This window comes from Hemitrygon akajei, chromosome 6, assembly GCF_048418815.1.
Source record: "Hemitrygon akajei chromosome 6, sHemAka1.3, whole genome shotgun sequence".
Classification (NCBI taxonomy): Eukaryota; Metazoa; Chordata; class Chondrichthyes; order Myliobatiformes; family Dasyatidae; genus Hemitrygon; species Hemitrygon akajei.
Genome location: NC_133129.1, coordinates 53,633,131 through 53,654,954, shown reverse-complemented (window position 1 = coordinate 53,654,954; position 21,824 = coordinate 53,633,131). Strand labels below are relative to the sequence as shown.

The 21,824-nt window shown below is 39.9% G+C and overlaps 1 long non-coding RNA gene across 1 annotated transcript in view; it reads left to right on the top strand.

Annotated features, from left to right (window-relative positions):
- The first annotated feature begins 5,931 nt into the window (after positions 1-5,931).
- The window catches only part of LOC140728717 (uncharacterized), a 64,229-nt gene continuing 48,336 nt past the window's right edge, over positions 5,932-21,824 (top strand). Inside the window, exon 1 of the long non-coding RNA XR_012099163.1 lies at positions 5,932-5,967. This is a non-coding gene — a long non-coding RNA (uncharacterized lncRNA). The remainder of the gene's footprint in view (positions 5,968-21,824) is intronic.

The following is a 21,824-nucleotide window of genomic DNA, read 5'->3' as shown; positions in this document are numbered from 1 at the left end:
AATTGTGGCTACCAGAAGACTTAAGTATTCAATCAAGTAAAAAGTGTGTCTATTCAGTCATTTTCTTGGAGGGATAACACCACTTTTAACACAACACTCCCTTATTTAAGCTTATAGTATAAAATAATTCAAATAACCACCTGCAGCAATAAAGGTTATTGCCCTGATCAGCTGTACATACCATACTAAGCATGCTACAGTGAAAATATATTAACACTGGAGAAACATCATCTCTACTCTTTCAATAAGAATGTTTGAATCTAATTTAAATTTTGAAGAAAACTCTTCAGTAGCTGACAGGTGTAATTTATCAGACTTGTGGAGAACATTTTAAACTTTCACAGCACCTGAAATGGCATTGCTCAGCACCTTTGAACAAGAATAAACACTTCACCACTGAGTGAAATATGCGTATAACACCTAGTGTTATGGAATGCAACATGGAGACAGGCCCTTTAAACCACTGAGTTCACGCCAACCAACAATTAAGAATTTACACAATTCCTTTACTAAATCCCATGTTTTTATTCTCCCCATGCTCCCGTCAATTCCCACCGTATTCTGCCATTCACTTACTCACTAAGGTTAACTTACAGTGGCCAATTCGCCCACCAACCCATACATTTTTGAGCTGTGGGAGCAAACCAGAGCGTCTGGAGGAAACCCACACAATCACAGGGAGAACATGCAAACTCCCCACAGAGAGATCAAATGTTAAGATTGAACTGGGATGTCCGGTGTTATGGAGCTCTGTGCTACAGATTTTGTGAAGCATTATATAGAAAATGATTAATGGGAATGAAGTATTTTTTGTTTTCCATCCTGTTCATCACAGACATAGTTTCAGATTGAATGACCGCAAGTTGCAAAGGATTAAAACTTTGCTGTATGAAATTTCTATTTACACTGACAAAATCCAAAGCATCATCTACAAGTTCTGCTGCCATTACCAACCAAAGCACCACAGGGTACATTAAAAGATAGTCAGCGAGTCATGGAGCAATATCAGAAACAGGTTTAATATATTGGCATATGTTTTGAGATATGTTGTTTTGTGGCAGCAGTACATTGCAATACATAATTTTTTTAAAACTATAAATTATAATAAGAAATATATACAAAAATTAAATTATTTAAATAGTGCAAAAAGAGAGGAAAAGTAGTGAGGTAGTGTGCATGGCTTCTTTGTCTGTTCAGAAATCTGATGGTTTGGGGAAGAAGCTGTTCCTAAAATGTTGAGTGTGTGTCTTTAGGCTCCTGTACCTTCTTGATGGTAGCAATGAGAAGAAAGCATGTTCTGGGTAATGGGAGTCCTTAATGATGGATGCTTCCTTGTTCGAGGCATCACATTTTGAACATGTCCTCACTGGTGGGGAAGCTAATGCCCAGAATGGAGCTGGATGACTTTGCAACAAACTGCTGCTTTTTCCGACTGGCCCCATTGCGCTGACTGTGGTCTCCCAGTGTGAAAGTCAAGGATTCGGTTGCAGAGGGAGGTACAGAGGCCCAGGTTTTGGAGCTTGTTGATTAATGTAGAGGGTAAGATGGTGTTGAATGCTGAGCTGTAATTAATAAAGAGCAGACTGATGTAGATATTGCTATTATCAAGGTGAGTGGAGAGCCAGTGAAATTGCATCTGCTGTAGACATAGTGGCGAAAGACAACTTGTAGCGGGTCCAGGACTTTGCTTAGGCAGGAGCTGACTCCAGCCATGACCATCCTCTTAAGCACTTTATCAAAGTAGATGTGAATGCCACTGAGTGATAGTCATTGAGGCAGCTCACCCTGCTCCTCTTGGGCACTGGTATGATTGTCGCCCTTTTGAAGCAGGTGGGAACCTCCGACTGCAGCAGTGAGGAATTGAAGATGTCCTTAAAAACTCCTGTGAGTTGGTTGGCGCAGAGTTTTGGAGCCCTACTAGGTACACTATCATGTCTTGATGCCTTGCGAAGGTTTATCCTCATGAAAGCTATTCTGATGTCCGCCTCTGAGTCAGAGATTACAAGGTTAACAGATGCTGCAGGGATTCACACAGGAGTAGTTTTATTCTCTCTTTCATAACATGCATAAAAGGCATTGAGCTCTTCTGGGAGTGAAGCATAACAGCCATTCATGATGCTAGGCTTTGCCTTGTAGGAAGTAATGGCCTGCATACTCTGCCAGAGTTGACTTGCATCTGATTCCATCTCTAACTTCAATTGGAACTGTTTATTCACTTTTGAAATAGCATTTTATAGGACATACATGGACTTCTTAAATAGTTCAGGATCACCGTCTTGAATACCTCAGTACTATGAGTCTCCTGGTTCATCCATGGCTTTTGGTTTGGGTATGTCCAGTATATTCTCGAAGGCACACACTCATCGACTGAAGTCGGTGAGAACTGTGTGTATTCATTCAGATCCAAAGACTGAAGGGAATACAGCATAGAAACTGGCCCTTTGGCCCATCTCACTGATGGTGGCAGAGATGCTCATGGAAGGTTGTCCTAGTTGTCTATATTTGGCCCTTCTGAATCTTTCATATCCATGTACCTGTCCAAAATCTTTGAAATTAGATTATTTTACCTGCCTCAACCACTTCCCCGGCAGCTCATTCCATATGCCCACCACACTCTGCATAAGGAAGTTGTCTCTTGGATCCCTTTTAATTCTTTACCCTCTCAATGTAAACAATTTACAATGTAAAAAATTTAGTTCAGAAACATCAAACAAAATAAGGGCTTGACAGTTCCCAGTATTTTTGTGTTACTTTCTTTCGATAGCTAGTGTGAAAACAGAAATTACTGACTTTCCTTCTCTTTCATGAGAAACTTCTGACTTATGATGTGCAAGAGGATATCAAGGGAGAGGGTAGGACCACACAAGAATAAAGGAAGGAACATTTGCTTGGATTTGGAGAATATGATTGAGGTACTTAATGAGTACTTTGCTTCAGTATTTACCAAGGAAAATGATATGGAGAACCAGGTGATCAATGCTGAGGATAAATACGTTAGGGCATTTAGAGATCAAGGAGGAGGAAGTGTTGGGCCTCCTAATGAGTATTAAGGAGGATAAATCCTCAGTATCTGATGGGATTTACCTCAGATTATTGACTGAGGCAAGAAATGAGATTGCTGGGCCTTGACCAGTACCTTTGTGTCCTCTCTAGCCAGAGGCAAGTTTCTGATGATCTGGTGAGTATCTCTATTTAAGAAGGGAACAAGGGCAAATCCTGGGAACTACAGACTGGTGAGTCTCATGTCAGTTGTAAGGAAATTGCTGGAGAAAATTCTTAGGCTTAGGATATACAAACATTTGGAAACCTATAGTCTAATTAGGGAGAGCTGGCACGGCTCTCTGAGGGGCAAATCATGCCTAATCAAATTGATAGACTTTTTTGACAAGGTGACGAGAGGGATTGATAAGGGTAAAGCAGTGGATGTTGTCTACATGGATTTTAGTAAGGTGTTTGACAAAGTCCCTCATGGGATGCTAATCCAGAAGATTAAGATACATGGGGTCCACAGCGTCTAGGCTGTTTGGATTCAGAACTGGCTTGCATATAGAATATAGAGGGTAGTAGTTGAAGGAGCTTATTTGAACTGGAGGTCTGCATTTAGTGGTGTTCCGCAGAGATCTGTGCTGGCACCTCTGCAGTTTGTGATGTCAAAGAATGACCTGGATGAAAATGTAGATATGCGGGTTAATAAATTTGCAGATTATACTAAGATTGGTGGAGTTGTGTATAGTGTAGAATACTGGCAAAGAATACAGTATGATATAGACCAATTGTATATATGGGCACAGAAATGGCAGATGGAGTTTAACCCAGATGAATGTGAGGTGTTGCACCTCAGTAGGGCAAATGAAAGTCCATTGTTAAGGGCAAAATCCTTAACAGCGTTGCTGAGCAGAGAGATCATGGGATCCAAGTTCATAGCCTCTTGGAAGTAGCTACACAGGTGGATAAGGTGATTAAGAATGGTTGCTTTTATCAGTCAAAGCATTGCGTTCAAAGGTCAAGAGGTTACATGTCAACTTAATAAAATTCTGATCAGACTACATCTGGAGTAGTGCACACACTTCTGGTTGCCCCACTATAGGAAGGATGTTGAGAATTGGAAAAAGGTGCAGAGGAGGTTTACCAGGATGCTGCCTGGTTTGGAAGGCAGGTGCTATCATGAGAGGCTGGATAAACTTGGGTTGTTTTCTCTGGAGCAGTGAAGGCTGAGGAGAGATCTGATAGAATTTTATAAGATTTTGAGAAGCATCGATAGAGTAAATGGGGAGTATCTCTTTCCCAGGGTTGAAATGTCTAATATCTAGGGCATGCATTGCAGGTGGGGGGGGGGGGGTTCAAGGGAGATGTGAGGAGTAAGTTGTTTACTTAGTGGTGGATGCTTGGAATGCACTACTAGTTATTGTGGTAGTAGTAAATATATTAGAAGCTTTTAAGAGACATTTGGATAGACACATGGATTCAGGGAAGATAGAGGGATTTGGATATGGTGTAGGTAGGGGGGATAAGTGTTTGGGTGTTTTTGATCTGCTTTTTAGCTGGCCTGTACTTCTGCTGCACTGTTCTATGTTTTATGAATGTCAACAACTGATTGACTGCAAAAGATTGATTTGATACATACAATTGTGGTGATATCAAGCAAAAGACGAAGGGATATTTGACACCCTCCATCCTGACAAAGGGTCTCGGCCCGAAACATCGACAGCGCTTCTCCCTATAGATGCTGCCTGGCCTGCTGTGTTCCACCAGCATTTTGTGTGTGTTGTTGTTTGAATTTCCAGCATCTGCAGATTTCCTCGTGAAGGGATATTTGATATTGTTTACAGTGCTCACATTATTCATTGCTGTCTCCAACTGCAGATAACCATCTGACTGACTTGGAGTACTTTGCTGTGAAAGATTATAACACTTCCTCATTTATATTGCTCATTTGGAAGATAAAGACCAATTTATAAACAACAAATATTCTGAACTGCTAGACTGTTGTAGCCCACTGTACCTCCCACTTGGATTGATACTGAGCAGAACTCAGTTGAGTTTTGAGGGATTGCAGTGGGTTTCTGTTACCTAAAACCATTGAAAAAATAATGGTCCATGTACAAAACTATGGTCTGCTTTTGCTAGTAAACAAAGAGCACCTTTCAGAAGACAGCAGAGGCCATTGAGAAAATGAACAGTGACTGAAAATTCTTCTGTAAAGGCATGCCCTTTCAAAAAACGTAGCAGAATGATTCAGAGAAAAGTTTGACACACTGGACACAAAGAAGCATGTGCAGTATTTGTGGATGGGAATATTGGTGAAGGAGAATTCTGTAATGCAGTGGAGATTTTTTTTCTCTCAACGGCCACAAGTTACCGTAGATTCCGGACTACAGAGCGCACCTGATTAAAAGCCGCTGGCTCTAATTTTAGAAATAAAATCAATTTTTTAATTGTAAAGGCCGCATCGGATTTTAGGCCGCATCGGATTTTAGGCCGCACCGGATTTTCGGCCGCAGGTGTCCCACGTTGTAATATGAGATATTTACACAGAAAGATATTACACGTGAGGATTTTTTTAACTTTTAATTAAATCCATATGGTAACAAAAACAAATACATATTGCAAATGCTTTTTTTTGAACCGTGCCCGTACGCGGCTACTTTTAAATATACGTTGCGTATACTTCTTTACTGAACAACATTCCAATATCTCCTAACGACTGGTAAAAAAATATATATATTGCAGCCTACCAGGAAAAGTTATTGATCACCTTTAACTTAAAAGCAGAATTCGCTCAGATCCAAAGCCGCTCGCGTAATGCGCTCCCCCCTCCTTTCCATTTATCGCAAACTGGCATTTTCCCACAAGACACCGCGAAACCGGGTGTGACGTCATAGCATCCCGCGATGTAGTACAGAAAACAAATATAGTTTAAACTAAGTAGGCAGCACAATGCTTCGAGTGTTTTCCATGTTGATGAGGGTGAGTACAAATGACTGATTTACAATAATTTAATTGTGAAAGTGCGCTTGATTTATCATACAATTTCATTGGACCTCTGTGAACTACTCATCAATTTTATTGGTCTACTGTTATGAGGCAAAATGTTTACGAGGCGGCATGAAAAAAATCATGCATTAGCCGCTTCGGATTATAGGCCGCAAAGTTCAAAGCTGTTCAAAATGTGGGAAAAAAGTAGCGGCTTAAAATCCGGAATCTACGGTAATTGTACCTTTAGAGCATCAGATTTGTGTGTACGTAAGAGCTCAAATGTACTCTGGTTGAAATGACTAACAAAGCACACTTGGCAATTGCCAAACAGAATTGACAAGAGGACAAACCCTTCCAAAGTGTAATAACTGTTTAAATATAAGATTTTTTCATATCTATCAATTTATTCTTAATGATGTAAAATGTTGGAATAATTAAGAGTTTCTTTTCAACGTTTTGTGGCGGATGGAAAATTTAGGATCCACTGTTGTGTTTTTCAACAATTTCAGAATCAGAATCAGGTTTAATATCACTGGCATATCTCATGAAATTTGTTGTTTTGCAGCAGCACCACAGTGCAATTCACACAAATGTGTATACGTACATTCAGTGGCCTCATTATTAGGTACTCTTGTACACCTGTTCATTAATGAAAATATCTAATCAGCCAATCATGTGGCAGCAAGTTAATGCATAAAAGCATGCTGACACAAGAACATAAGAACATAAGAAATAGGAGTAGGAGTAGGCCATCTGGCCCATCGAGCCTGCTCCACCATTCAATAAGATCATGGCTGATCTGGCCAGGAACTCACCTCCTTTTCCCCATAACCCTTAATTCCACTATTATGCAAAATGTATCCAACCTTGTCTTAAATGTATTTACTGAGGTAGCCTCCACTGGTTCATTGGGCAGAGAATTCCACAGATTCACCATCCTGTAGAGAAAAAAGTTCCTCCTCATCTCCGTCCTAAATCTACTCCCCCAAATCTTGAGGCTATGTCCCCTAGTTCTAGTCTCACTTATCAGTGGAAACAACTTTTCTGCCTCTATCTTATCTATTGACATGGACAAGAGATTCAGTTGTTTTTCAGACCGAACATCAGAATGGGGAAGAAATGTGATCCAAGTGAGTTTGGCCATGGAATGATTGAGCAGTAGTTCTGTAGATGAAAATGCCTTGTTAATGAGAGAGGTCGGAGGAGAATGGCCAGATTGGTTCAAGCTGACAGGAAGGCGACAGTAACTCAAATAACCATGCATTAGAACAGTGATGTGCAGAGAAGTGTCTCTGAATATACAACACGTCAAACTTTGAAGTGGATGGACTACAGCAGCAAAAGACCACGATCATGCACGCACACTCAGTAGTTACTTTATTAGGACCAGGAGTGGCCTGACTGTACTCTTTATTCTTACACCCAATTAAATAATTCAATTATACATTTTGGCTGTAAGTTGCAAAAATAGTGCAGTTTATCATGAAAACCAGCCTCTATGACTATGTCTACATTTTATGCTGCATTGCTAAACTATACAGTATAATCAAACACCCCTACAACCCCGATCATTCTCTCTTCTTTAGACTTCTTTCAGAAGCTTAAGAGCACATCAACCAGGCTCAAGGACAGCTTGTATCCTGCTGTTACAAGACCAGTGAACGGACCACTTATTCAATAAATATCAACTCTTGATCTTTCAATTTACATGGTCGTGCCTCTCGTAGTTTACTTGTCTTCCCTGTAACCGTAACACCATATTCTGCATCCTGAATTACTTGTTTCCCTTTTGTGCTACCTTGATGTGCTTCTGTGTGATCTGCTTGGGTGGTATGCAAACAGAAATTAAATTAACTAAGTAGTACAAAAAGACAGAAAAAAGATAGTGAGGTGGTATTCATGGGTTGATTCCTTGTCTGTTCATGAATCTGATGGCAGAGGGGAAGAAGATGTTCCTGAAACATTAAGTGCATGTTTTCAGTCTCCTCTACCTCCTTTCTGATGGTAGAAATGAGAAGAGAGCATGTCCTTGGTGCTGAGTGTTATTAATGATGAATGCCACTTTTAGAGGCATTGCCTTCTGAAGATGTCCTGGGTGCTGAGGAGGCTAGTGCCCGTAATAGAGCTGGCTGAGTTTGCAAATCTCTGTAGCTTTTTCCGATCCTTTGGGCCCTCCCTACCAGATGGTGATGCAACCTATTAGAATGCTCCCCACGGTACATTTGTAGAAATTTGCTAGAGTCTTTGGTAGAAGTTTAACCTGAGTGTTAGTCCTATCCTGCTTGTATCACAGATGCAACAATTATTAACAAACACAGGCTACAATTTTATGTATAGTTATTAACAAGATCAGACATTAAAGACAAGATTTCATTAACTAACAATTTGTAAAGTGAACTCACAAAAGATTGCAGATGCTGGAATCTGGAACAAAGAACAAACTGCTGGAGGAACTCAGCAAGTCAAGTTGCATATGTGGGACAAAAGGGATGGGCAGTGCATTGGGTCCAGACTCTGCATCAGAGTAATGCATTAGGACATCACTATCTCTCTCACTTGATCTGCAAATATAAGGCAGAACTACCTACAATTTTTATTTAATAAGGTCTGTTAGCAAATCTCCTAATATGGACACCATTACATCCCACCAACCTTCCATTACTATCTTTGTTCAAATAGTAAAGAACTTTTCAGCAGGAACAGTCCTCACATATTTTGACTTATAATTTATTTGTCAAGCAAACAGATTATACTAGCCATTGTATATTACTTGACTGCAGGTCAGGAAGGGGTGAAGGACAGCTGCTATCTGGAAATCAGTGTTGTGGAAGGAGGTAATGAGAATGGCAGGAGGGTGCAGGGGCAAGGAGAGCATGTGGGGTATTTCAAAGGTCTTTGGGCAGAGATTGGGCAGGGTGGCTAATTCCTTTAAAGAAGGCCAATGTTCGTTAGTGTAGCCAGAGGGAATTTGTGTTAATGGGAGTAGCTTCCATCAAATGAGGCCAAGTATGCTGTGAAATCCAATGTGGTTGTTAAGAAACCCAATGTTTCTAACCGCTAGTGGAGGGATGCCATGGGAACAGATGACGATGGGTAATGCTAATTAAGAGCTGTGGGAAGATAGTGATTGGCATTCAGGAAGTTCCAGAGGGAGCCATATTTTTCTGATTCATATAGAAAGTAATCACCGGAACCTTGTCTCAGTTCGTGAGCAGCATCTTTCACTGAATTACAACTGGCAGTTCGATCAGTCATACTAGTCTACACCAAGGACTGATGTGTGTTCATGTTCCTGCAAGGTGTGTTGACTTCTGTAACTAATTTCCAAAAATGCATGTTGGAAGATTAAGGGGATTCATCAACCTAGCTTATTTCTGAAAATTTATCCTCCAGCTTTTCATGAATTAATGTATTTAAGAATCCAGAAATGAAGATTTGTAGTCAACATTATTTTATTATTTGCAGTAATCATATAAATCATTTTTGGCACAGCCTTCAAAGCAACATCTAAATAAAACCGATATTTGTTTGCCTGACATATTTTTAAATCTGTGATTTTTTGGAGTAATGGTTTGTATTATGTTGTCACGTACACCTGCAGTCATGTAGTCCATAAAATCATTCACCATCTCATCTTCTTGACTGACTTCAGTCCGCAATTGTTGCTGGCCATTGTATGACTTCCACAGATGTTTCCCATGGATCACATTTATATCTGGAATCATCCTCACATCCTGCTTATTAGTATCGTCATTTGTATACAAGGCCTGAAAGTCAGCTGCAATAGAGATAGAATTCCAGCTGTGAACACTACAGGGTTATTGGGATTGGTTTTATTTTCCTTTGTATCATTACACTTTGCTGCTCTCTTTCTCTCTTTCAAAGGGGAGGGAGTCTGAGCTACTCTGTTGGAGTAAGCTCAGATACTATGCTTCAAGGTTCCTTCAGGTTGTCATTGCCAGGAGGAAGTAGTGAGGAATAAGCTGACACTGCCGATTAAATGCTCCCAATGGCGTGCATCTCAAATAGCCTCTGACCACCAAATCCTGACCTTCACATGTGGCTTAGTCCCTAAGCCTGGCAGAACCATTTCTACTGACAGGAGGAGGGACAAAGGTACGTTACTGGTGCCTTAAAACCAGTCACTTTGGGCAGATGGGGCTCATCAGCTGTAGATGGCAGCTCATCTAGGAGAAGCAAAACTCTGATCTCGAACCCCTGCTACCTTGTGGTTATACCCACTCATAGGGTAGGTTTTGGGAGTAAACGCTGAAGAAAAATCTGGGGCTGGAGTTCCTAAGGCAGTCATGTGCTGAGTTCAACACTGACTGGAAACTGCTGTGACTCCATTGGCGCCAAACTATATTGGTGTTGCTGGAGCGGCTGCGTGGAGAGGAGAGGGCAGCAGCTTGCTCTCCATATCATATTGCCTTGACTTGGGCACTGGCTTGCATATCATGTAGACAGCTTGAATGCAATACTCACAGTCCACTCCAACCAGTGGAGGACCTCAACTATACTTCAGATGTTTACTTATACAGAGAAAAAAACACATACGAACAATTATTCTATTACTTTGACACTCTAAGGTCTACATATGGAATGAGCTGCCAGAAGAGGTAGTTTAGCCATGTACATTTACAACACTTGGGCAAATCTACAGGTAGAAGAGGGTCAGAGGGACATGATCCAAATTGTACTAGCTTAGATCTGAGTTATGATCAGCATGAACCAGTTGGGCTGAAGGGCCTGTTTTTATGCTGTATTACTCTATGATTCATATCTGGTTAAGCTTTTGAATGTACAGAATAACATAGAAACCAATGGTAGTCATTTTTGCAACTTTTTCAAAGCTGTTCTGTGCTCCACTTGAGAGACTTAATTGACTAGTCTATGGATTGGGAGATCCATAAAGCAGGTTCACCATCCTTTTTACAGAGGCATATTCCTTCAATATTTTATTAAAGTTAATAATTTCACAATATATTTTTGACCCTTATTCTCTATATTTTCAATTGATATTCTTTTAAACCTCACCCTTCAAAGTCAAAGTCAAGTTTATTGTTACATGCATAAGTACACGTATGACAAGTGCAATGAAAAATTACTTGCATAAGCATCATAGCTACTTAGCATCATGTAAGCAGCATTCAGGAGAAAACAATTATTAAACAAATTATAAACAATATTTACAAGAAATATAACACAATTAAAACAAAAAAATGTCCATTTTAGTGAAAAGTGATCAGAGTGTTCAGAGTGTTGCTAAACTGTAGTAGTGATTAGGGTTTTGCAGGTAGGTTCAAGAAGTGAATGGTTAAAGGGAAATAACTGTTCTTGAAACCGATGGTGTGGGTCTTCTGGCATCTGTACCTCCTGCCCCATGGCAGCTGTGAAAGATGGTGGGAATCTTTCAATCAGAATCAGGTTTAATATCACTGACGTACGTCATGAAATTTGTTGTTCTGTGGCAGCAATACAGTGCAGCAACACATAAAAATTATAATAAAAATACATATGTAATAAAATAATTGTGGAAAAAAGAGCAAAGTAGTGAAGTAGAGTTCATGGGTTTATGGGCTGTTCAGAAATTTGATGGTGGCAGGGAAGAAGCTGTTCCTATTGATGGATTCTGCTTCCTTGAGGCAGCACCTCCTGCAGATGTCAGAATCAGGTTTAATATCAGTCGCATACGATATATATAATTAAATTAAATAAGCAGTGCAAAAAGAGAGAAAGGAAAACAAAAATAGTGAGGTAGTGTTCATGAGTTGGTTCATTGTCAGTTCAAAAATCTGATGGCAGAGGGAAAGAAGCTGTTACTAAGATGTTGAGTGTGTATCTTTAGGCTCCTATACCTCCTCCCTGATGGGAGCAATGAGAAGAAGGCATGTCCTGGGCAATGGGAGTCAACAATGGATGCTGCCTTTTTGAGGGATTACGTTTTGAAGATATCGTTGATGCTGGGGAGGCCAGTGCCCACGATGGAGCTGGATGACTTTGCAACCTTCTGCAGCATTTTCTGATCTTGTGCAGTGGCCCCTCCATACCAGACAGTGATGCAACCGGTTAGAATGCTCTCCATAGTACATCTGCAGAAATTTGCTAGAGTATCAATTTGATGGTGTATCAAATCTCCTGAAACTCCTAATAAAATATAGCCACTGCAGTGCCTTTGTAATTGCATCAATATGTTTGGCTCGGGATAGATCTTCAGAGACATTGACACCCAGGAACTTGAAACTGCTCACCCTTTGCATGCTACCCATGATAGGAAGGGATGTACCCCTGATGTATTGGGAAGAGCCAACTGCTTGGGTAAAGTCAACTACTCTGCATTTTCTACTGTTATGAATGTACCACAGCTCTGAGGGGCCGAAGGGTGCGGGGGTAGCCCCCTCCTTTTTGAGAATCGCAAGATCACTATTGAGTCAATTCAGGAGACCCAGGAAATGAGAGAAAGACATGCCGAATCCACAAGGCATTGGAATGTGTCTTGGCCTACGAGAGGCGGACCCATTGATGCCGGCTATTGTCTCTTGGAGACGGACTTGTGTATTGCATCCTGTACGATGCATCAACGCCCCAGGCAATGAAACGAGGGGGAGGTTGGTGGAGGGATTGCCTCATCCCAACCTGATTGACATCTGAGACCTTCTGAGTCAGGATAAAAAGAGGGTCTGGGAGGTCAGCGGGAGACGCTCATGGAGTGAGTACTGTTTCAGATCCGCTCCATAACCTTTACTTTTTTTAACCTTTGATCACCCTTATTCAACTTATTGTTACCTACACCAAAAGATTTTTGCTACTTTCTCGGGCTTATCGTTAAGATTTTATTGTGAATTTTGGAAGATATGCAAACAGAAATGGCTCTTAGATCCAAAGGACGAGAACCGGGGCGAAACCCGAACGGTAATGGAAAGAAGCTAGCTCAACCGCAACGCACTGAGTTAACTTATGAACTGCTTATGGAGGTTTTGGATAAAAAATTTGAGGAACAACATCAGGCTTTTCAACGAGATATAAAGGCTTTTCAAGATTATATGGTTAAGACGGATTCAGTAATTAACCAGCAGCAAGCGCTTATCGCGTCTCTGCAACATGAAGCGCGGAAACGAGATTTGACAATTGAAAAATTGCAACAGGATTTAATTTCGACCATTAAACTGGTGGAGACACTTAAGCCAAGAGTGTCAATTTGGAGAATCGGTCCAGAAGACAGAACCTACGCAAACTTGGTCTCCCAGATGGCATAGAAAAAGGCGATCCTTCGAAATACTTTGCTCAATTTCTAAAAGATGCGTTTCCGTCGGTTTTTCCAGAAAACTCCCCGGTACTTGACCGAGCACATAGAATTTGGAGTCGTTCACCGACGGTTTCAGATAAGCCCCCGGTGGTAATCGTCCGATTTCATTACGTACACGACAAAGAACAACTCATTCGTGAAGCTCGAAGGGCCGGGATGATTAAATTTCATGAGTATTGTTTTCGTTTGGTGCAAGATTTTAGCCCAGAAGTTATGAAGAAAAGGCTGCTTCTTAAACCTCTGATGTCTGAATGTTATGAGAAAAATCTAAAACCTGCGCTCTTATACCCGGCGAAGCTCAGGATTTCCCCCCCGAATGCTCCGCGTAAAGTATTTCTGTCTACCTTTGAGGCGAAAAAGTATTTGGAGGAGAACTTCCCTACTGATACAGTTACTACTCTCCATTAAATGAGTGATTCTGATCGTGAAAGATGGTTTTCGATTCCTTAAACCAGGGTTAGTCTCTGGTTATTGGTGTAGGTTTATCCTATACTTCATATTTAAGTTAAAGTGTGTTTTCGTTATATTAATCGCTTTGTCTTATACACTTTAACTACTATACTATATTCTTGTCTATTATTTTTGTTCCCTTGAAGGTATATTTTTAACCTTTCGAAGTGAATTTTTTGTTTAATATCAAGATAATGGTTTTTTGCAAAGTATTGGTTTTGTTTAAGATGGCGTTATTGTTTCTTTTTTTTCGTCTTCTTCCTATAATGCATCGCTTATCATAGTTTAAATACTTCTTGATTTGTTTGGGTTATAACCCGATTTATAAACTTTTAGTGATTATACTCCCTTTTTCTTTACAACTCAGCATATTAAGAAGCGTAGTTTTTAGTACTGCGATCATAATTCTTAAAATTCGGGTGGTTTTTTAAAATATATATCCTTTAAACACGGAGTGGTCTGCCGCTGATATGGGGGTAGAGTTAGTCTCATTTTTTCTTTTTTCTAGCCATATTTTGGCTTTTTTTCTTTTTCATGTGGGGGTGGGGGTTGGTCTGTTTTCCTTTTTAATTTTTCTCTTATCAATTTGTTTTAGTTTTTTTACTTGGGCTGTTCTCAAACTACAAATATGTCTACGATGTCGTCACTTCCGGGTCCGCTCTTTATTTTTGTTCCTCTTCCGGGTGCATGAGTTTATAACATGGTTAACCCTTTATATACCAAAGGGATGACTTTAGAAACACGGCTCAAACCATTAACTTTGTGTCTTGGAATACTAATGGATTAAACCATCCGATTAAATGAAAGAAGATTTTCAAAGTATTCCAAAGACTTAATGCTCATATCATTTTTGTACAAGAAACTCATGTGAGGAAGGAGGACAAATATCGCTTTTTTAGGTCTTGGCAGGGTCAACAGTATCATTTGAATTCGAATGCCAAAGTTAAGGGAGTTTCAATTTTTATTGACTCCTCTATTACATTTGTTCAACATGATATCCTTTCGGATCCGAATGGTAGATTTTTGTTAATTACGGGTTTACTCGGTAATAAAAAGGTTGCTATGGTTAATGTTTATGCCCCAAATGTGGATTGTCCTGATTTCTTTAAGTCCTTATTTACTTCTTTACCTAATTTAAATGAATATAAGTTAATAATGGGTGGTGACTTTAATTGTTGTCTAATTCCTTTGATGGACAAATCTACACCTAATCAGACTCTACCCAATAAGTCGGCCACTTGTATTAACTCCTTTTTGACTGATAATGGAGTTTTTGATATTTGGAGATTTCGTCATCCTAATGACAAAGAGTTTTCTTTTTTCTCACATGTTTATCACTCCTATTCGAGAATTGATTATTTTTTTATTGACTCTTGTTTTATTCCATCGGTAATTGGTTGTAATTATGATATTATAGCTATTTCCGACCATGCTCCATTAAAACTTTCTATTAATTTTACGGATACAGCTTTAAGTGCTAGACAATGGCGATTTGACTCTACCTTATTGCAAGAGCCGGACTTTATTAAATTTATGAAGGAACAGATCGATTTCTTCTTTTCAACTAATTCCACGGAGGATATCTCTTGCGGAATACTTTGGGACACTTTTAAAGCGTATATACGTGGACAGATTATCTCTTATTCTGCTGGTCTGAGAAAATGCATTAAGAAGGAAACTCTTTTATTGGTTGATAAAATTAAAGAGATTGACAAGAAATATTCGACTACTCCTAGCAAGGAGCTTTACAAACAAAGCTTCAAATGGAACATAGTTTATTACTCACATCTCCGATTGAAAATCAATTAATGAAAACCAGATCTGATTTTTATATACATAGTGATAAATCGGGAAAACTGTTAGCTAGTCAGCTGAAGAATGTTTCAGTTAAACGTCAAATCACTATGGTTCATCAGCAGAACGGGGATTTGACAGTTAACCATGATGAGATAAATAAGTCTTTTCAAGACTTTTATACCTCCCTGTATCAATCTGAATTCCCTCAGGATCATAATACCATGTGTGATTTTCTCGGGAAATTGAATTTTCCAAAACTATCATCTGATGATCTTTCAGTAATAAATACTCCGTTTACGGATGCGGAAATTAAAGGGGTCATTTCCTCAATGAATTCTGGGAAAGCACCAGGTCCAGATGGGTACACAGTAGAATTTTTTAAATGTTTTTCTGCTACTCTATCTCCTTGGCTATGCAAGGTTTTTGAAGAAGCAATTAGATTGGGGAATTTGCCTCAATCTTTTTATAGAGCTTCCATTTCCTTAATACTGAAGAAAGATAAAGACCCTACTGATTGTGCATCTTATAGACCAATATCTTTATTGAATGTGGATTCTAAGATTTTTTCCAAGTTACTGGCTTCCAGGCTGGAGAAGATACTACCCCAAATTATTTCGGAAGACCAAACCGGTTTTATTAAAAATCGCTATTCTTTTTTCAATGTTAGGAGATTATTGAATATTGTTTATACTCCTTCACACAATACTTCAGAATGTGTTATTTCATTAGATGCGGAGAAAGCATTTGATAGAGTTGAATGGCCTTACTTATTTTATGTGCTGGAGAAGTTTAATTTCAGTCCGACCTTTATTTCTTGGATTAAACTGATATATCAAACTCCAGTAGCCTCGGTGTTTACTAATAATCAAAGATCTCCATTTTTTCGTTTATTTCGGGGCACTAGACAAGGTTGTCCTCTTAGTCCATTACTATTTAACATCGCTTTAGAACCTTTGGCAATTGCCATCAGAGGATATTTTGGGTATTAATCGTGGAACAGATATTCATAAGGTATCTTTATACGCAGATGATTTATTATTATTCATCTCTAACCCTGAGAAATCTATTCCAGCAGTCTTATCATTGTTGGCTCAATTTAGTGAGTTTTCTGGGTATAAGTTAAATCTTAATAAGAGTGAATTGTTTCCTTTGAATAGACAGGTCCCAAACTATGGTATTTTACCGTTTAAATTAGTTAAAGACTCTTTTACTTACTTAGGGATTAAAATTACAAAAAACCATAAAGAATTATTTAGGTTTAATTTTCTACCCTTAATTGATCAGATTAAAGGCTTGTTTACTAAGTGGTCACCATTATCTTTGTCTCTGATAGGTAGGATTAATGCTATTAAGATGGTTATTTTACCTAAATTTTTATATATTTTTCAAGCGGTACCAATTTTTATTCCGAAATCCTTTTTTACTAATGTTGATTCAAAAATTTCCTCATATATATGGCAGAATAAAAATCCCAGGTTAGGTAAAATATACTTACAGAAGACAAGGAAGGATGGTGGGTTGGCATTACCCAATTTCAGATTTTACTATTGGGCAGTTAATATTAGATATTTGATATGTTGGTTGAAAGAATGGGATGGTCCTTTTGGCCCTCATTGGGTGAGTTTGGAAACTAAATCGGTATCTGCTTATGCTCTGGGTTCTATTTTAGGGACATCTCTCCCTTTTGCTCTTTCTAAATTGCCGAATCGAATCGACAACCCGATAGTTAAATATACCTTACGTATATGGTTTCAATTTCGGAAATTTTTCGGGTTGACTCAATTCGTGTTAAATAGTCCTATTGTATCTAATTGTTTTTTCCACCCCTCAATTATAGATCAAGCTTTTTTGGCTTGGAAAACTAAGGGATTATTAAGATTTTCTGACTTATTTTTGGACAACTGTTTTATGTCTTTTGAGCAATTAGCAAATAAATATAATTTGCCTAGATTTCATTTTTTTAGATACTTACAGGTTAGGCATTTTTTAAGTACGGTACTTCCTTCATTCCCAAATTTTGTGTCTTCAGATATTTTGGAGAGTTTGTTTGAATTAAACCCTTTTCAAAAAGGGCTTATATCAAAACTTTATAATATAATTATGAAGATACGTTCAGTGCCCTTTGACAAGACCAAAAATGATTGGGAAAGAGAGCTTAATCTTATTATTTCTATTGAGAATTGGGATAGAATTCTTCAATTAGTTAATACATCATCTATATGTGCCAAACATTCATTAATACAATTTAAGGTTGTGCATAGGGCCCATATGTCCAAGGATAAATTAGCTCATTTTTATTCTCATATAAACCCTATTTGTGACAGATGTCAATCAGAAATTGCGTCTTTAACTCATATGTTTTGGTCATGTCCGATTTTGGAAAAATATTGGAAAGATATTTTTGATATTATTTCGGCGGTACTGAACATTGATTTACAACCCCATCCTATTACCGCAATTTTTGGTTTACCGATGATGGTCTCACTTCACTTATCTCCTTCCGCCTGTCGAATGATTCCTTTTCTCACTTTGATGGCTAGAAGATCTATTTTGTTGAATTGGAAGGAAATTAATCCTCCCACGGTATTTCATTGGCTTTCTCAAACTATGTTATGTCTAAATTTAGAAAAAATTAGAAGTGCTGTATTTGATACTTCTATTAAATTTGAAAAGATATGGAGACCATTTATTCAATATTTTCATATGATGTAATGGCCCTGTGCCAGGCTTATTGGTTTTTTCAGCCTTAATCGTATGTATGTTGAAAGGATCGGAGTTGACGACATTGATGTTTATGTATGCTTGTGAGATACTATGAACAGCCCTTTTTTTTTTCTTCTCTTTTTTTTTAGTTTTTTTAAAAGTTTTTTTCTTCCTTTTTTGTTTTTTTTTCTTAGATATTAGATTAGTAGATTAGTTAACTTTCATATATAGATTTATTTTTTTTCTCTTTTTTTAATATTATATATTATGGAATATCTAGACTTAACTTGTTCATATATACACTATATGGTTTATGTTTTGGGAAAGCTTACTTATACTGTATTCATTGTTTATGTATTCCTTCATGTGTAATGGGAGTTTATATGTTTGTAATCCATTATTAATATTTTAATTGTATTTTGTTCATAATATTTTTAATACTAATAAAAAGATTAAAAGAGATAATGCAATATCAACAACCAAAAAAAAAAAAAGAGGGTCTGTAGGAACAGCCCCTCAGACGCACCAGAAGAAACGCTAGCGATCCCATAATAGCGGGAAGCCATTTGAAGGAGGCCACGTGCGTTCAGTTCCGTTGCCTGGGACTGGTGGCTGGTACCACGGAAAACGGCTTTTAGCTAGCAACGGGGAAATCAACTCCCCCGACTCAAAGGACTGGCATCATAAAAGACCTGGGCAAGTTTAAACCGTCTCTCTCTTAAACCCAAAACGCTGCAGCTTGAATGAACTAACAGTGACTGTTATATTTCCATCGGACAATACATTATCCCCTAGACAACGATAGAGCTATTTCTTATTGATTATTATTATACCCGCGCTTTTAGATTTAGTATTGACGACGTATATTATCTGTATGTTTGCATTAATCTTATTTTTGTGCCCCTTTATCAATAAATACTTTTAAAAATAGTACCATCAGACTTCAACGGACCTCTCTATCTTTGCTGGTAAGTGACCCAGTTACGGGGTACGTAACACTACCAGCTACTTCACAGTGCTGCCCCTTTAATGTTTTTTACAATCTATTTTCAATCAATGCCCTTATATACTTCACACTTCCACATACATGAGAGAAGTGATCCCGAGGAGATGTGCTGTGGTGTTGCATCTTGCAGAGTAGGAAAACAACTAAGGCTGGAATTGGAAGAAAAGACAGAAATGCTGGAAGAACTTCGGTGAAGCAGAAATAAGTCAGCATTTCAGGTCAAAGACCCTTCATCAGAACTAAGAAATGTAGAAGGCAAGTTGATCTAACTAACCAAAGTGGTAGGAGAGGCAATTAATAGAATGTCTGTTATAGGGTGACATGATGGACAGAGATTGAATGGAGAGTTGTCTGTGCAATGTGTTGCCAGTGTTGTGAAGACTACGTGATATTGTATAGACTGGCCTATTGGAATGTGCTGTACATGGCAATGAGAATAAAGGGAGAGGAATGGTATGTACAGTGGAAAGAAACAGCAAAATAGCTAAGGTTGGAAAATCCATTACTGCAACATACCAGATGAAAAATTAGGTATTGTTCCCAGCTTGTTAGGCCTTATTGCAATAGTGCAGGGGGCCACAGAGAGTTCAGGGTGAGAGTGGGACGGGGAATCAAAATGACAGACAGCCAGAAGCGCATAGTCACCTCTGTGAATTGAGTGCACTTGTGGAGCACTGGCCAGGTCACTAAGCATTTCATTGCATGATGTCATCAACCTTTGTCTGCAGGCTGTTGCATTGTTACTTTTCATTTGTGGCATAGATTGGATGAGATTTTCCTCTGGGTGAGTGGTTCAGTGTCTACCCTTTCCCTGTCTGGAAGCTACTCCTGCCTAGTGACTCACCATTTGCAGATGTCTCCTCTAGGCTGCTCCCTTCTGGGTCTGAAGTGTCTGAATCCAAGCTGATGGCTGCAGGGTCCAGAACAAGAGGCAGGGTGTTTTTTTTGCTGCTTGACTGGGCAGACAGGGTTTCAAGATCTGAAACAGAAAATACGAAAAGTAGAATAACAGTAATCTATAAAAACACAAAATGCCGACAGAACTCAGCAGGCCAGACAGCATCTATGGGAGGAGGTAGTGACAACGTTTCAGGCCAAAACCTTTCATCAGGAGTGAAGTAACATGGGATGGTCGAGGGGGATAAGAAGTGGGGGGAGGGATGAAGTAGAGAGCTGAGAAGTGATAGGCTGGAGGGAAATGGGCTGGGGAAAGGTGGAGAATTACGGGAAATAAAAGAGAAAGAAAGGTAGGGCTGGGGGGAGATTATAATGAGGGGGGAAAGAGAGAGAAAGAGAATCAGACTAAAATTATAGATAGAGATGGGGTAAGGGGGGAGGCAGGGGTATCAACGGAGGTCTGTGAGTTGAATGTTCATGCCGGCAGGTAGGAGGCTACCTAGGCGGGAGATAAGGTGTTGCTCCATCGACCTGCGTGAGGTCTCATCTTGACGGTAGAGGAGGCCATGGACAGACATATCAGAGTGGGAGTGGTCTGTGGAATTAAAGTGTGTGGCCACAGGGAGATCCCGCCACTGCTGGAGGATGGAGCGCCGGTGTTCGGCGAAACGGTCTCCCAGTCTGTGGCGGGTCTCCCCAATGTATAAGTGGCCACATCGGGAGCACCGGATACAGTATATCAGCCCAGTTGACTCGCAGGTGAAGTGGTGCCTCACCTGAAAGGTCTGTCTGGGGCCTAGGATGGTGGTGAGGGAAGAAGTGTGGGGGCAGGTGTAGCACTTCTACTGTTTGCAGGGATAAGTGCCTGGAGGGAGGTCGGTGGGGAGGGAGGGGGGTGATGAATGGACAAGGGAGTCGCGTAGGGAGCAATCCCTGCGGAAAGCCGAGAGTGGGGGGGAGGGGAAGATGTGGCTGGTGGTGGGACCACATAGGAGGTGGCGGAAGTTACGGAGGATTATACGTTGGATCTGTAGGCTGGTAAGGTGATAGGTGCGGACCAGGGGGACTATCCCTGGTGGGTTGACGGGGGACGGGGTGAGGGCAGAGGTGCGTGAAATACGGGAGATGCGATGGAGGGCAGAGTTGATAGTGGACAAAGGGAAGCCCCTTTCTTCAAAAAAGGAAGACATCTCCTTTGTCCTAGAATGAAAGGCCTCATCCTGAGAGCAGATGCGGCGGAGGTGGAGGAATTGAGAGAAAGGGATAGCATTTTTGCAGGAGACAGGGTGGGAGGAGGAATAGTCTAGATAGCTGTGAGAGTCTGTAGGTTTATAGTAGACATCGGTGGATAGGCTGTCTCCAGAGATAGAAACAGAAAGATCTAGAAAGGGGAGGGAGGTGTTGGAAATAGACCAGATGAGTTTGAGGGTGGGGTGAAAGTTGGAGGCGAAGTTAATGAAGTCGACGAGCTCAGCATGTGTGCAGGAAGCAGCGCCGATGCAGTCGTCGATATAACGTAAGAAAAGAGGAGGACAGATACCGGTGTAGGCTTGGAACATAGACTGTTCCACAAAGCCAACAAAAAGGCAAGCGTAGCTAGGACCCATACAGGTGCCCATGGCTACACCTTTAGTTTGGAGGAAGTGGGAGGAGCCAAAGGAGAAATTGTTAAGGGTGAGGACTAATTCC